At 39.0% G+C, this 13829-nt stretch overlaps 1 long non-coding RNA gene across 1 annotated transcript; it reads right to left on the minus strand.

Annotated features, from left to right (window-relative positions):
* Positions 1 to 13075: 13075 nt before the first annotated feature.
* On the minus strand, positions 13076 to 13369 carry LOC107671254 (uncharacterized). Its single transcript, XR_001632176.1, has 3 exons — positions 13295 to 13369; positions 13159 to 13215; positions 13076 to 13089 (listed from the first exon to the last, which is right to left on the minus strand). It is a non-coding gene; the product is annotated as an uncharacterized LOC107671254 (long non-coding RNA).
* Positions 13370 to 13829: the final 460 nt, after the last annotated feature.

Below are 13829 nucleotides of genomic sequence, written 5' to 3' on the forward strand. Positions count from 1 at the left end.
ATATTACAAACGCTGAGGAAAACCGTACTAGGTAGGGTTGTGGAGTTACTGATGCTATGAGGTGTTAGTGCTCCTGTCCATCTTATGTTCTTTTTTTATTAATACTGCAGAACTTATAATTACATACAAGCTCAGGGAAAGATGCTACTATCTTTAACAATGAACAATCACAATGACAAAAAGCAAAAAACATAAATATAATGGGTTTGCATACATTATATGCACAGAAAAAAAAGGCACAATGACCAGGTTAAATATCTGAATAATCATAATATTCATATAATCAATCCATCAAAATATTGTTGTTGTTGTTTATAAGCCGGAGGGATGAAACAAGAGTTAAATTCAACAAGAAAGAGGAAAACTAAAGGAGATTTAGGCCGGTTTTGCTTGTGGATGAAACATTTTGCACATAAAATGAAATAGCAACATATATAAGAGAACGGTTTTGGATTTACATAAGGAAAAATAATATATTTAAGGACTAAACTGTGGGTCATATTAGTAGGGTTAATTTAAAATCAACCCAAAATCTATTGGTTTTACTACTATGGCAATAAAAGGCCAGATGTTTCTTTAACAAGACCACAAAATCAGGAAATTACAATCACTGTCTCCTCAATTACAACGCAAAAAAAAAAAAAAAAAAAAAAAAAAAAAAGGCTCCACCCATCCTGTCAGGATTGTCCTCTCGCACCATTGCTATGCGGTAAGAAAGCGACAAAATCCTTTCTAAACCATTTGAGGAAACTGGGAAAACATGCCATATTAATAAAGCACCAAATTGAAAAGACGTCCAGTAGGAGTTATGCAAAACTCCCATGACCATGTCAAGGACCACATCCCTGACAATTTCCTTGACCACTTCCCTGACCCCTTCCTGGCCGCGACCGCTTCCCTGGCCGCGGCCGCTTCCCCTGGCCACATGGTTCACTGCATGCTCGGCCACTGGTGGTTGGGCAACATTTCTGTGTGGCAGGACACTGGCCATCATGGAAACAGCTTTCAGCACACAGTGGAATGTTCTTCGGTTTAGGACATTGACCCGGCTTCACTGCATGGACACAGATAGTCAGCTTTAGTTTGTGCATATAGACATTATGCCACTCCAGTATACAGCACAAAACACACAAAGCATGAATAGCAAGTTACACCTACAGAGCGAATTATATTCCAAGTATTATTCCTCTTTATGTTGTAAAGCCATCCTGTGTTTAAAACTATATCCTAAGGGATGAACTCAAACGTACTTTAGGCGAGAATAACAAAAATGCAAACATCATACTAAACTGACCAAAAGAACACAAATACCTGTATATGGAGCCGTACAGTAACGTCCACATCCATTGCTGCAGCACTTCTCATTTGGGACAGTTAGAGTCACTCTCACAGGACCTGGTACACGATCTTCTTCCTAATGCAGTGTTTCGCAACCCTGGTCCTGAGCACCCCCCCGACACTGCACAGTTTGTATGTCTCCCTTCTCTGACACCCATTTCAGGTCCTGGAGTTTCTTTTAATGAGCTAATGAGTTGAATCAGGTGTGTTTGATTAGGGAGACACACAAAATGTGCAGTGCTGGGGGGTGCCCAGGACCAGGGTTGAGAAACACGGTCCTAATGATTGGGGTGGACACTCTCCTGGCTTTCCGGTTATACAGACAAATGACAGAGAGTCACTGAATGCTGAACATTTCCATTCACTTAAATTAAAAAGTGTCACGTAACACTTCGTTCTCCGCTTAACTCCCACTGAATTCAATGCATTACTTGTGTTTGTTTGATTTTTTTTGGAGGACCCCTAGCATCCATTATTTACTGAAACTCACTGGAAACAGGCCCACAGTCAAAACGACAGCATTTAAGTCCTCCAGAGCAGTCCCCATCAGAAGAACGTCCTCGACGGGACAGCACAACAGTCAGCTTTGCCGGACAGTAACCATCCACTAGAGCAGAGGTTCTCAAACCTGTCCTGGAGTACCCCCAGCCCTGCACATCTTGTATGTCTCCCTCATCCATCACACCTGATTCAACTCAGCTCATTAGTGGAGACTGCACGACCTGAAGTGGGTGTCAGATATAGAGAGACATACAAAACGTGCAGCTGCGGATACTTTGTTTGTTTTTTTGGAGGACCCCTAGCATCCATTATTTACTGAAACTCACTGGAAACAGGCCCACAGTCAAATCGACAGCATTTGTGAGAGAGAGTATAGGGTGCTATGTGACAACAAATTTGATTGACGAGGGTCATAAAAATTCCACCCCCCACCCATAAGTGGACGCCTGTTGGACACCTGTTCCTGTACACCCCCGCCCCCATCTAACTGTCCATCTGTTTATCCACCCCAATGATCCGAAGGAATTTATGATTGTTTGGGAATGTGTTTTTGTGTGGGTCAGTTGAAACTGTTCAAAACTATGTGCTTTAAACTTTAAATTGTGAAACGTGGTATGATTATTAAACGGGATAAGGGAAGTTTTTATTAAAGCTTTCATACATACATTTCAAGAAAAACATCAAACATACGCGGTATATAAACAATGTAATGATTCCAGAAAAGAGTAAAAAAGGGGTTAAGACGAATATTTAAGTGTTGTTAATTTAAAAACTAGTTAGAGTTTGTTACAAGTTAGAAAATAAAAATAAAACTAGGTTACTGACCATCTATCTAAACAAAAAAAGAAAAAAAGTATCAGATATTTCGTTAAACAGTACGTGGCAGTCAAAATCTTGTAACATTACAATGTAAAAGTTTGAGAGTTTGTTACCAGTTAGAAAATAAAAGAAAAAATGCTGACTTATCTTACCATCTATCTAAAACAAACAAAAAAGTATCAGATACGTTCGTTAAACAATACGGTAGTTACATTTTTAAAGTTAGAGTTTGTTACCATTTAGAAAAGAAAAGAAAAAATGCTGACTTCTCATCATGATCTAAAACAAAAAGTATCCTTCCAGATACGTTCGTTAAAACATCAGCATAAGATACTTGTCAAAATCTGTTGTAGTCTATCATTACAATTTAAAACTAGTTAGAGTTTGTCACAAGTTAAACAAAATAAAAAGACCCCCTCATCTCACGTTGTTTCCGTCAGATCATCCTCACTCGCTGCTGTCAAAACTCGGAATGAGCTCAGGAGCGCGTAGGCCAGGCCACACCTACAACCCTCCCCTAATGCCGAAGGAGTGATAGTCACCCAAACTGGTTGTTAACATACGTTTAAAAAGGGGTCTGTTGAGAATAACATTCTTACCTAGACGCAAAATACAAACGGAGATTTTTGTGAATTGGAAAAACAGAAAATTATTCTGTAACAATGGCTGAGGCATCATCACCTAAAACTCCTGAGAAGAGTGTTGAGGTTGCTATGGGGGATCTTACTGTGGCACCGAGGAAGATGAAACATGGACCGTGTCTGGCCAAATTCCTCCACGAACCTTTGGATAATGTTAAGTATGAGTTTCATTTATCCGGTAATCGTATTTGCAGTTACAACTTTGACAAGACCAACCGGGAGGTCAGACTTGTTTCACCCTGAATGGTGCGTGTCCAGTCGGAGAGGGGTTCACGTAGTTCCGCCTACATTCTATAATCATTAAATACAGACACCCCGTACTCTCAGAGGAAATACACTTCAAGCGATATCGCCACCAACATGACCCAAGAAAATACTTCAGCTCCTCCTAGTTTTGTATTGTGACCGGTCATAAGATCATTAAAGCTGTTGTTGCCATAATTCTGGAGCATCTGGTTGACAGACAACTGAAGAAAGATTGTTATGGTTGTCAGGTCCATGTGTTTGTATGAAAAAGAATTACAAAAAATTATTGTGAATCAAGTTAAGTCGTTTACAGACAGCTGAAGAAAGATTGTTATGGTTGTCAGGTCGATCATCCTTCGCAAACACAACATTCATGTCTCTATGAGGCACCTGCGTACTATTTTCTGGGGTGTTTTGAACAACTGTCGCATAAACTGTCTAAACCTGATCTAAAACTCATTCTGGCCCGAACCTTGAAGCTGTTCGGTTTAACACCGCATCTGCAAAGAATTCAGGGTGTTGTCGACACTGTTCTGTGTGAGCTCAGAGATGAGATGTACATAGTGGAAGGCTTGGCTGAACTCAGGACGAAACTTGTGGATGAAACCTGCGAGCAGGCCGTTTACGACGCAGTTGACAGCTGGAACCATGGGAAACCTCTGCAACACAACCTGTCTGACAAAACTCTTATTTAAACAGCGAATTAAGAGCGAGATAATGTGTTTATTGTATAAGATTACCGATGATGAGAGTGAATGTTATGTGGATAATAAACGTTTAATGAAATAAAAAAATCAAATGTGCATTGTGAGGGGTATGTCGAACGATTGGTGTGTTATGACAACCCAATGTATCGCAAACGGGCATAACCCCCGTATGTCTGTTAAAAACATTCTCGAACTTATGCCTGAATGTGAAGGAAGTCTTAAAATAGGTAACATTTTATGTCTCTGTACTTATGTAACCGATGTGTGTGTAATGTTGTTGTCAAGAAACGATCCGTTGGATGTATGTAAAATTATTGACATGTTAGTTGAATACATGATAGTGAAAAATTTTGTAATGTGCGTGAAATTCCTTCGATATCTAGATGATATATAATCAGTTATTGTATAACCAATCATATTTAACGTTTGTGTGGCCTCTATTGCAAATAAAAACCTTTTGACGCTAATCACTCTGTCATTATTTTCTGAAAAACAGTGGGGGTGAGATGTCTGAATTAATGAAAAAAGTGTACTACAACCCTACGAACCCCGGGTCTTTGGGGGGTAAAGAGCGATTAAAACGGGGTGTGTTACAGGAATACGGTGTAACTCTGAAGGATAAAGAAGTGTCGGATTGGTTATCCGCTCAGGATGCTTACACATTACACAGAACCGCGCCTATTAAATACAAGCGGAATAGAGTGGTGGTGTACGGGAAAGATGTACAGTTTCAAGCAGATCTGGTTGACATGACTGCTTATTCGAAAGAAAACGACGATATTAAATTTTTACTGACTTGCATAGACGTTTTCAGCAAGTACACTTGGGCACGTCCGCTGAAGAATAAGACAGGGCCGGAGGTTACAAAAGCGTTCGCATCTATACTCAAAGAAAACCGCGTACCGCAAAAATTACAGTCTGATAAAGGCACTGAATTTTTTAACAAACATTTTCAGCAACTGATGAAAAAGTATAACATACATCATTTTGCTACAGCAAGTGATGTAAAAGCATTCGTAGTTGAACGCTTTAACCGGACTCTTCGATCAAGAATGGCTAGATTTTTAACAGCCATCAATTCAAAGCATTACTACGATATCTTACAAGATCTTATAGACGGGTATAACGCAAGTTATCACAAAAGCATTAAAATGCGGCCTTTAGACGTTCATAAAGAAAATGAAGCGGATGTGTTTAATAATTTGTACGGAAAGCTGCATAAAGGCCCAACTGTCTTTAGGTATAAAATAGGTGATGTTGTTAGGGTATCTAAAGTTAGAAACGTATTTTCTAAGGGGTACGAACAGAATTACACCGAAGAGTTTTTCACTATAGCCGCGTGTATACCTCGGACACCACCTGTGTACAGATTACAAGATTACGATGGGGAGGTTATCGACGGGTGTTTTTATGAAAAAGAATTACAAAAAATTATTGTGAATCAAGATAAGTCGTTTAAAATAGAAAAGATTTTAGATCGAAAAAAGAGCGGTCGCAAGGTGCTCTGATCGTGGACATACAGAATCCCTTAAAGTAGCAGCGTGGATGCCATAAATATAATTTGTGAAAAATCTGCATCATGGGCGAGGGCGGTTTTTACGTTACGCTACCATGCAACGCTTCAATGGATGTTTATCCTGACAATCGTATTTCTAATTACAAAACAAGACTCGACTAGAGTTAGCTGTTTTTTTATAGCTTTGGCGGATGTCCGAAAGATCCACGTTTTCCGAAGACCATCCAAGACTTTTTAAAAAACAATTCTATAAGTGTGCAATACTCTAACAAACAGGTTCAAGACTTCACATCAGATACTTGCGGACAACATTGTGTGTTTTTTCTGTATTACATGTCAAAAGGATACGATTATGAAAATATTGTTAAAATGTATTATGACGACCTGATTAAAAACGATAACATGGTTACTCGATTTGTAAAGAGACTGAAACCTTCTCTCTGCGATACGTTTAACTGTATTCAGTGCGTGCAGATCTGTAAAACGTCTCTGTAGTGCACCTAGAACGGACCCCTATTACTTCATGTTTAATAAATAAAAGACTATGTAATCATGAATGTGTTAATATGGCTGTAGTGTATAAATAAAGACAATGTATAACCAGGCATCTTTTTCCGTCTTTTTATTAACATCAGGATGATAACTCAACACACGACTTAATACAAATATTTCGAACATATTTACAAACAATGATATTAAAAAGCTAACCAGGCGTTAGCGTCAAGAGTCGGTGAATTAAACACATTTCCAAGGGGGGTGCTAGATCGTGTCGTAGTGTTTGGCGTATGCTTTTTAACTTGCCATTTTTTCAACGGGGTAGGCGATTTCCTTTTAAGGGTCTCAACCGTGCGTTTAACCTGGGGGTTGGTTATAGATGAAAATGGTATATTTAAAACGGATTCAGAAGCATTCAGAAATTCACTCCACCCGCGCGGTCTGTATTCATCGCGGATCGTTTGAGGCGCTGTTATACTTTTAACCAAATCTAACATGTGCGACCCGGTGATTACGCCCCCTTTCCCGTGTGAATCTAAATCATGCCTCTGCAATATGTTTATATATTATAGCAGTATCCAAATCGTTCTCCACGGTTTGCTGAATTGTCTCACGAACACTCCCCGTTCTTAATTTATTCATCTGATTCTGGGGGATTAGGTAAAGCTTTTCAGCATATTCCATGCCTAATGCTGTCTGGACGATATTAAACTAGTGATAAACGGTATTGCCACACTTAACAGAGGTACGAGAAAACCACCTCGTTGATTAATCATCCGTTTTTTTCTGGTGATGTTGATCTTTTTACTCGCTGTGTATTTGATCTCCTCTTTTCTCTTTTTAACCTTCCTAACTGCTTGGTGTTTAGAGGTATGTTACCGTGGAGCACGTTAAGAGTGATCTCACACAAGGATAGAATCAGTTGACCTCACGCTGACTGTAAAATAACACGTCGTTGCTTCGGTGAAGCCTTATATAACGGTTTTAAAAGTGGAAGAGTTTTACAAAGCTTATCACCCATTTTCCACCAAAGTTTACCGTGGTCTTTTCTGCACATACACCCCTGATCTGAGACGAAAATGCTCTGGCGTTTTAGCTTTAAAGTCAATCAAAAGGAATCCAAAAGGTTGATTGGTCGCGTCCTTATAACATTCCATAAAGAATTTTGTATTTCCAGGGTAAATCTGACGCCCTAAAATCATTATTTGCATGGAGTCTCTAGGGCTCTTGTACAAAACAAGGTAGTGTGTATTGAGTGTAATAGTCCTACTGGTTTTACCTTGAAAAAACAGATTCTGAGTTATCAATATGATGGAAAATGATTTATGATGAACGTATTTCGTGAAAGCTTGTGAGAGTTCATCGGTCGAATATGCCTGTTCCATCAAATCATCACAGATAGTCCTGCTGGTTTTACCGTGAAAAAACTGATTCGGAGTTGTCAATATGATGGAAAATTATTTATGATGAACGTATTTCGTGAAAGCTCGTGAGAGTTCAGCGTTCGAATATGCCTCTTCCATCAAATCATCACAAATTAAAACCGAATTTGCATTAGGTGGCAATAAATTTTCATCTGTTAAAGAGTTTGGAATACCTTCAATACATTTTATATCATACAATGAAAACAGTTCATCATACAAAGGTTGCCAACAACTGTATAAAAATACAATATTATAAATTTTTACATTGATCATCTTGTCTGCATTACACAAAAATGTTTTCACAAAGACAGTCTTCCCGCTGCTCGATGGGCCTGAGATAACAGCCGAGAATGGGAATTGAAAATGGAAGTCAAAATCTTCTTCAACATACACATTATGTGATCTAAAAATATCGTTAGTACCCATAAGGAAGTGTTGTGTAGTCGGCTAGTAACACACACTTGTCATATACCACTTTGAATCTTTTCAAAACTGACCTATTATGCAGTGTGAATTTTTTGCAGTTCTAAAGCTGGACGATTTCGGGCCGGTTGATGCGAATTCGGTGACGTGATTGCCTACATCAAGCTCGTCCGTCAGCTCACCGAGATATGCACCTGTTTTAGGCGTCCAATCTTGAACTTTCGATATGAAGATGGCGCTGTCTGTATCTACGTAAAAAACACGAGATCCTAATTGATCCATAAGCCTGTATAACTCCAAACGTCCATACGCAGTGGTGAATGCTGCAATAAACACATTAACATCACGCGCGGGGGCGGGGTCTTCGTCTGCGTAACACCACTGCACTAGCGCTACTGAGTCTGACACGAATGAGAAGTGTTTAATGATGTGGCCATTTCCGAAGATGTGGCGGGCGAAATCTTCTGGATCTGTTAAAAGTTCCGCTGTAGGTAAATTACACCTAAGACCGAATCTCCCCCAAAGTGAATTCAATAAAAAATTATTTATAGCTCTACGTGCAGGATTGAGTGTGATTTTGTCAATGTCCAGCTGAACTCCCTCCTTCTCAAAATACCCTTTGACGTAAGTCTGCTTGTCTGCGTCTGTCACTACGTCTGGCGGAAAACCTGAAGCCTCCTGTTTGAATTTGAGAAACGTCTTAACATTCGCTGAATAATGTGTCTGATGTCTGGGGAAAATGCCAGACTTCCTCAGTTCTGATGACTGAATAACTTTTAACAATAGCACAGGAGAGTTCAACAGACGTCCAAACTCCTGAAATGGCTCTTTCTTCATCAACATGCTGACACTGGTCCTGATATTTTTCCTCAGCACAGGTGCAACACAGAGCAAACAATAGTTTACCCTCTGGAGATTTGAAAGGCAGAACCGGGTGGAGTAGTTTACGTGGGGGGAGTACGGTACATTTAATAAGTCCAAAATGATTCGACTGGTTCAAAGTCCTTTAAAATTATTTCAGGATGACCGATGGGGTAGGTTTTACACGACTGCACATAAGGATAGAGAGATGTAAAGTCCAGATAGGAGACGCGTTCATCTTCGCTGGCCTTGTGGTACAGTTTGAGTGCATTAGTCCTCCCTCCGAAAAGCGATTCCCTGGGATTAAGCCTCGCTGGTGCATTATAACTACTCATAAAATCTTTGACATCAGTATCGTTTTGTTTGGCTTTCTCCCACTGACATTCTAAAAGCTCATGTACTTTGAGATTGTAGGTATTACGCAAGACATCCATCTTATTGTCAGATTGTCTTCTGAGCACACTGAATGTTATTTTTGATACCGGATTCAATTAGTTAGGATTAAAACGACAACAGTGTCCATGCCAGAAGCATCCTACAAATTCCAAGGCTATTCTATCACCGTTATCAACTTCATAATTGCCATCCACATGATACGGACCAAATCTGGCTTCGCCGTGATTTAACGCGTGATGAACGTCAACGTTTCTGCTATCTTTAATGTATTCGAGCCATTGGATGGAAGGATTTGAGTAAGATTTGTACTCATTGATGTAAGCATTTTTGTGTGTTAGGGCTATCGGGTCTTTGGTTAAAAAAAGTGTTTTGAACACTTTCATAGCGCACCCGGCAAGCGCTATACATCCGAACGGGTCCACGTTTGTACACTTGATAAACTCATTTCTGTATTTCATGCAAGCCTCTCGTAACAAAACAACATCGTTCTTGCAGTACATCCCAAGTTGTTTTTTGAAGTCAAACACCTGACCTGCTACGCTCTCGTACCACGAGTCAAATTTCATTCGTTCAGTGTCAGACATTGTCTGGTAGCCATAATGTTCTTTACACGGATACGGGCCGACATAATTCACATTCTGCAAACGATTCAAATTATGGGGAAAGAATCCTTTTTCGCAGGTATTTAGGTTTAAAGCAGATGTAATTTTTGACAATTTCATAGGCAAGAAGCTATAGCTGTCGATGTATCTCTGTTTAAAAACCTGATCGTAGATATAAACAAGTCTACATCCTTGGAGTATTATTTTTGGAGCTAGGCCCTGACTTAATACTTAAGACTTTATTTATTAATGAAATACTCGAGCAATATAAAAGAATCGAAACCCGAAGAATTGTGCGCGATAAATGTAAAATCAGCAAATTTTGGACATCTGAAATGTTTGACCATACGGTCCACGCAGTCGACACCTTCGGCTGTGAATTCTTCACCAGATTGCGAAACGGCACATATATAATTTGCTGTATGCTTACCATTTTCGTACATTGTTTCAAAGTCAAAATAAATGTAGGCATGACTATGCTCGTCAGGTTTGGCAGGTTGAATATAGCAACTGTGATGACCTTCATCTATCAGAACATCGCCGCAATGCACACATCTCGATGGTGCACATTTGTGCGATAATAGTTTATCACCTGACCAGTTTGCTCTGTACTGTCTGTAACACTTGTTGCAGTATTTTACAAGATCACAGAGATCTCACCCCTTCACTTTGTGGTTGTTTATGCATTTCATAACAGAAGTAAGATCTACAATATCTCAAACAATCAGCGCATTGTACCGATTTCTTAGGATGTGTGTAGCACTGAGTGTCATTGCACACGTTGCACGTAAATTTGCAATAATGTAAACTACGATTGTTAAACCCATGATAGCGGTACTCACAAACATACGAGTAACCTAAGAACCCCTTTAGATTTAGATCATATAGTAATGATTTTCGTGTAGATATAAATGTACCGTCTTGTGATGCATCTCATCTGTATTTTTATACACCTCCAGTTTACATGAGCACGTTCTGTGGAAGATGACTATTTTCAGATCTAGAAGAGATTCAAATTTAAAAATATCATGAAACGCAATTTTATCTTGTGGGTCGTAACCCAGATCTTTATGTATGTTTTTGCCTATTCTCACCAAATCACTGTCGGGACATTGAGGATTTAAAAAAGTGAGCGATGCATATGCTAAAACACATTGTCTGCTATATTTTTGGGGATGAATAGATTCATTTTATTTTTTCTTATGATTTCATTGTAGATTAGGTCAGTTAACTTCCTACGTACGCCGCCTTGTTTGTTTCGCGCTACCGACACGCATAACTCTAAAGCAGCATCTAAACACACATCTGTATTGCTTTGAACTACACGTTCGATTTGCTCAACAAATATACCAACATCGTGATTATTATCAGGTGTTAGAACTGCATTAATATCTGTGGGGAGACTTGCACCTTGCAGAGATACGTTTAGAAAACTATCTTCACCCGCCATCAATCTGGAAAACACTACAATCTCATTCAAAATATCTTGCAAATAGATATTACACGCAGCATAATCAGTGGCGATTTCACGAAAATTTGAAGTTCTGCGAATTTCTAAACCGTTAAATCTCGGTCTTGGGACAATTGTAAAATCACCCACACGACCACCTCCTCTTACTAGGCTAGCTATATAATTCTGGCCGAGACCCATATCTGGAGCTGCGGGATCATAACCTGACGGGTCATCATTAGATGGACCGACACCGATCTGTTCAACGTTGTTTATAGACGCACCCAACCATTCATGTTGTTCATCTATAAGTTCATGTAATCTTTAAATCATGTTAAGCGAATCAGGCTGTAACATCTGTAATTGGTTATGTAACTGATCACTATTGTTTTGAAAATCATGTCTAGGCCTTGATATCTGATCATCTTCTGAAGTGTGGTCATGTAAATCAGCGTGACATCTTTTACTGCACATTTTGAATTATTCTTTTTTTTAATTTTAAAAATCAGAAATAGAAAATTTAAAGCTTAAAGACAAGCGTGTGCACCCTGAAAACACCACCACCGTTCACATTGTGACATAAAACAGAAATGTACAGTATAAATTCAAAACCTCCATTTTCTTCCACAAGTAAAATAGTATCAGAAACAATCCTCAATAATAAGCATAAAACAATAAATCGATGGCAAACAATAATAAATGTAAGAAATAACAAACAATAATAAAATGTAAGAAATAACCCAATGCTAACAACAAAACGATGTCAATAACACAGAAACAAAAACAACCAGCAATTCAATACATAGAATATTACGGCCTATCTCGTCATACGATTGTACAAATCTGTTAACATTCTCTGAATAAGATTTAAACGTTCACCCATAAGAGATAATGCATTTACCACAAGTCTTTGCTCGTCGTGTAGCTCGCGAATCTCTGCCGATACACCGCTCAGGCTCTGCTGAAATTGACGGAATTCATTATACAGCTGCTCGTGACAACTTCTCCAAAATTCAGCTGCGTGACGTAAGGCCCCGTTGTGTTGTTGTTGACATGATATTTCTTAAAATCGACACCACATCACTTTGTGCACTAGCAACAATGTCTTCTGCTTCCCTGTAAGATAGGGGTTGTCCGGCCAAGTCGAAAAGTCTCTCAAAATACCGATTAACACGGCTCAGCATATCATAATCAAGCCTTCCATTTAAATCACGATCGCGGAACAGTTCCTGAGGATTTTCAGCCTGTAATTCCTCTTCCTCACTCTCCGAATCGGTGAAGGTTACCTGATCCCACGCATGGATCATCGAATCAGACCACGCAGTTAGGCCGCGCTCATCGTGGCCTTGTTCTGTAAAAATAACAATAACCATTTATTAATTTATCGAATAAAAGTCAAACATAAAACGTAATAATGAGTTTTCTGCATTAATACATACCGTTATTCTCAGAAATCCTTAAACGGCTGGTGGTCGGCTCGTCATCGGTTTCCTGCTCTGGTAACCTCAAGCGTTTTACACCCTGACCGCCTGTATGCGGGGGTCTCAATCGTAGCGTTGGGGGACTGGACGTGCCTGGGGTGTGTACACTCGCGTATATAGTCTGTATATGCAACCTACCGTTATTAACTTCGCAGTCATCATCACAGGTAACTAGTTGCGCCTCGTCAACTGGGTAAAATGATAACTAATATTATTATTAGACATTGAGTAGTTAACAGAAAAAGAGAAAAGACTTACATAGCTCTTTAAGGATCTGTTCCAAACCTTCGTCGAAATCCAGATTCTCAAAAGTACCTAGAGATTATAAACACATGGTGTTAAACAAATATTCACATTAAAACATATTTAAATAACTCTGATGAAAAACACTGACCATCGTAATTGTCAGCCACCGTTCCGTCGATTGATGAGATAATGTCGCACAACTTGAAGAGAGTTTACAGGTAATGAACGCAGCACAAGTTTTGCTTTTTAACGGTTCGGAGTATGGGCGGCTCTTTAGAACTCCGAACTCCTTAGAACTCCGACGGATATCGAGATCTGATAACTAACGGTAGGGGGTATTCCTAATACCACAAATCTTTAGTACGCTATACATGTATGAGGTTAATTTGTGAAATAGTGCGGTTAAATATTGTGAAACTTGTTTAAAATAATAATTCTATAAATAACACTATCATTTATACTTGATATGATTGCATAAATAAACGCTTTTATTATTTTACGTTTTAAATAGTTTCGCCTCTGTTTACCATAATTTACCTAAAGATATAGACTTGCAATACGTTTGTTAAAACTCTGGACGCATTTATATTTAGCTCTCATTATCATCAGCGTTTACCATACATTTAATTCAGATTCCGACTTCTGTTTGAATTTTCTACAAAATCTCTCCAAGCAAATTCATC

Source organism: Sinocyclocheilus anshuiensis, unplaced genomic scaffold, assembly GCF_001515605.1.
Source record: "Sinocyclocheilus anshuiensis isolate Anshui unplaced genomic scaffold, SAMN03320099.WGS_v1.1 scaffold2670, whole genome shotgun sequence".
NCBI lineage: Eukaryota > Metazoa > Chordata > Actinopteri > Cypriniformes > Cyprinidae > Sinocyclocheilus > Sinocyclocheilus anshuiensis.